Here is a 4,421-nt window from a genome sequence, read left to right as displayed (position 1 = left end):
GTGTGTGTGTGTGTGTGTGTGTGTGTGTGTGTGTGTGTGTGTGTGTGTGAGACGGGGGAGCGCTCAGATTGCACTTACCACTGGACTACTTGAGGAAGCTTTGTGTTTTTATTTTTTTCATCTAAAATTGGTGTAGTGACAACCGATCGGTTTTTGCAGTGCGTTCAGTGAAAAGCAGTTTGTTTATTTGTGATGATGCACTGTAAAAACACAACATGTTGTGAGTGCTTTTGGTTTCGGTTCTAGTACAAATATCTGAGTATATTTGAAAATTACAAGTAACTTTTCAGCAGGAAATAAAATATTATTTTACGTAAATAATTCATTAATATTGATGAAAAAATTCCAGTTTCACTGGCAGATTATTTGACTCAAGATTAATAAATTATGTACTTTAAACAAGCTTTTATTCTTTCTGAAAAGCGACTTGTGAGAAGTCAGACCTGAAATACTCCATAAAATGTTGTTTATCTGCGATGAGGGGTTTGTACACTGCAAAAACACAATTTTACTGAGTATTTGTGTCTATTTTCTAGCACAAACATCTTAGTTCACTTGAAATAATGCAAACTAACTTACATTCAACGTATAGGAGCCTCTTTAAAATCAATCTGAATTATTGATTTAAAACTTCTATATCTTGCTGAAAAGCTACTTTTATTTTTATCTTATTTCAGGTGTCATAAGATATTTGCAGTAGAAAACAGACCAAAATTACTTGGTAAAATGTTCTGTTTTTGCAGTGTAGATTTTTTTAAGCGCTTAAAGCTTCGTATTTGAGTCGATGTGACGAAACGCTCTTTAAAAACTAAACCATTTAGGACTTTGCATGAGTATCCGGCTTAATTTAAGCAGCAGAATGATTTTATTTTCTGATTTTACGCTTCAGTGTGAAACTTTTAAACGACGGCTTTGCTTCCCGCTGATCCTGCTGTGTCGATGTTTTACTGTAAAGCGTCTGAAAGCGCTCGGCCTCCTGGCGCGCTCATCTAGAGTACAAACACCCAGAAACCTGTGCAGCTATGGAAACACACTGTATAGTATTCACAACACGCGTTGTACATAAGAGGATGCCATACAGAAGACCTATGTTTGTTTTAGACTCTTACCTTGCCCCATAGCTCTACATGGAATATATATGAATATTTTTTATTTCTATTTGAATGTATGATGTCTAATAAATGAAGTGTTTAAACAAACATTGTCTGGTTTGACTGTGAACATCAGTTCTGTGTTAAACGGTTTAAAAATGAAACATTGTGTAAAAAAAAAAGATGAAATTGGAAAGATTTAATTATTCTGTTTTTGTGTGTATAATTATTTATTAATGCAAAACTTGGATCATCTTTACATACTGAGATTTTAAAATGTGTATTAATGAATCAACTGTTTCTGAGATTAATTTTGAAATTTCTGAGTTTTGTCCTCACAAATCTTTCACTTCTGGAGCTCAGAAATGTCTTTGGTTTTTCTAGGCATAAATTAAAATGTTGGTTTTTTTTTTATCTGAGAATAAACTAGAAAATTTCTGAAATATAAAAGGCAAAAATTTGCAGAAAAAACTCAGATTTTCAAGAGAAAACTTGGACATTTTCTGAATTTGTAAAATTTGACTTTATGAACTCAGACATTTCCAGTTTTTCTTGAAAATTTCAGAGACAACAAAATTTTGGAGGTTTTTTTCTTACAAATTTTGAAATTTTCAAAGTTTCTAGAAAAAAATCTTAAATTCTATGATCTCAAAAAGTTTTAAATTTGCAAGAAAAAAATCTGAAATTGCTTCATTAATTTCTGAAATTTTCTAGAGGAAAAATGTGGAAACTTTCCTAGCTCATGATGTCAAAAATTTTCAAATTTATAAGCTTTAAATTTGCAATAAAAAATGTTTAGATTAATCTCAGAAAGCAGCGTTTTGGTTTTGGTCCACCAGGGGGAGCCGTCAGACCTCAGGTCAGATTCACAGAGGAACGTCTGTCTGTCTGAGCAGATCTGGAGACGATCATCACATTTCAGCAACAATTCAGCTCAACTTTTTAATCCATAAAAACAATCCAGAGACCAATGAAACAATAAACATTACATTTTGTCAAAAGTTATCAAAATCAAGCAAATATACTGATCAACGTTCCATCCATCCATCCAACGCATCAACGTTCCAGTTACCAGGATTTAAATGCAGCTTTTTAGTCTAGATTTACAGGAACTTAGTGTTTCGGCTGTTTTGCAGTTTTCTGGAAGTTTGTTCCAGATTTGTGGTTCATAGAAGCTGAAAGCTGCTTCTCCATGTTTGGTTCTGGTTCTGTTGCAGTAATCAACGCGACTAAACGCATGGATGAGTTTCTCTAATGCTGAGACATCAGTCCTGTGATCCTGGGATGTTCTCCAGGTGATGGAAGGCCGACTTTGTAACCGACTTTACGTGGCTCTGAAGGTCCAGGTCAGAGGTCATCCTGCTCTCTGGTTTCCAGCTGAAATAGCTGAAGCTGTTCTGACTAGAGCGTTTTGTTTGTTGTATGCATCTACTCAACGTTCGAATGGATTCAGTCACCTAGTGGCATCTTAACGTAGAGCTGTGTAAGTTAGTTGTAACTTAACTGTTCTGATCTAGCAAGAGCATGCAGATGTTTAAAAAGGTCCCAAGACTGAACCTTGGGGAACCCCACGTGTCTTCTGTTCACTCCAAATGTACCCATCTTTTTCCAAACCCCCTGCATGTTTTGGGTGTTTCCCTGCTGCTGCACACCTGGTTAAATGAATAGGTGATTAACAGACTTCTGTAGCAATTGCAGGAATGCAAAGGAAGTGATGCAATCATATGAATCAGCTGTGCTGGAGTCCGGACTCATCAAAAACATGCAGGACGGCGGTCCCTGAGGGCCAGGGTTGGGGATAACTGCCTTAAAGTATCGCTTTTTTTCCTGTTTGAACTCAGCAGTTCCTGGTTTTGTCCACCAGGGGGAGCCGTCAGCTTTATGAAGCCAAGGTCAGATCCACACAGAAGAAGACAGGCGGGTGGTAAACAATTACATTTCCTCCGGTAACTTTTTGAAAAATGTATACTTTTAGGGTATATATTTAAAATATATACTTTTAGTAGATATTAAAGTACTTTCTGATAACATGAGAAAAATGTGCTATAAGTGAAATAACTAGCACTGTTTTTTATCAATATTTAAGAATTACTGACTTAAAATGAGTTCCTACAAATTCCTGAAAAGTTGCTTGTTTTGTTTTACTTAAAATATTTGATATTTGCACTAAAAAGTAGACGAGAATATTCAAAATCTGTTTATATATCATATTTAGGACCAAAATGTTTCACAACAATCAGCAGGTAGATAAATGATAAAGCAAGAAATAAAATTAAGTTAAACAAAATAAAAACAGTAATAAAATTTGGCAGTAAAGACATACCTGATACGTAATAGGATTTTGTGTTTTGCTGTGTTGCTTATGTTTCATTTTATTAGATTTATTCCTGGCTTTTAAAACTTCTTACAAATAAAATTAAGAACTCGCAAATCTTTCCGAGACCAATCGTGAGCTGAGAGGAAACAAAGATGGCCGACTGGGAAGAAGCAATGGCCGCCATTTGGTGCCAACATAAGCACAATGTTTTCCACCTCATTTCTCATTTTCTGGTGGAAAATTAAGTGTCATGATGACAAAGTGTAAGTAAATGAAGTGCAGTGAGGAAGCTCAGTTTTAAAGTGTCGGGTTGAACGTCCGCTGGTCCTGGCAGTTGACCTTTGACCTGATGGTGATGGTGGTGAAGGGGCCTGAGGATGTCGCCCCTGTCCTCACAGCCGTCAGAAGGCTTTAGGTTTGAGGCCCTGACCTTTCCGGTGGGGGAGGAGACGTTTCGGACCTTCAGGAGGAGAAACGCAGGTAACCGGGCCGGTTTGGCTTCAGGAGCTGCTTCACCTTTACCTCCGTCTGTGTGAATAACATTTATTACCAAATGCTTTATTTCATTCTCTGGATGATCTGCTTTTATTAATGGTGGCACTCGATTAAAGTTTAAAGTCGAATTAATTTGTCACATTTTAATCAACTATATTGATCAAATAAGCAACATTTTTCAATTAAAAACTCATTTTTGCTTCTAATTTATTGAATAAACAGACAAAAGAGATATTTGATGTTTTTAATCTGTTATTTAACCTTCAGATTAGTGCAAAGTTCATCTTTCCAGTGTTTCAGGAACCCAATTTAGAAACGTGGACTGGACGCTGACATTAGCGTTAGCAGCTACGTGTTTAGCATTGAGATGCTAATATAGGTTTGTAGCTTCGCTGATAAGCTAACTCCTTTTAGCCCAACTTAAACACAACATTAGGCTTTTCCAGCGTCCAATCAGATCGTTTTTTGAAGCAGAAATTAACCCCTAATGAGCCAAAAGAAGCGGCTTCATCATACAT

The sequence above is a fragment of the Poecilia reticulata genome, linkage group LG19 (assembly GCF_000633615.1).
Source record: "Poecilia reticulata strain Guanapo linkage group LG19, Guppy_female_1.0+MT, whole genome shotgun sequence".
Lineage (NCBI taxonomy): Eukaryota > Metazoa > Chordata > Actinopteri > Cyprinodontiformes > Poeciliidae > Poecilia > Poecilia reticulata.
This window is presented reverse-complemented; position numbering follows the sequence as displayed.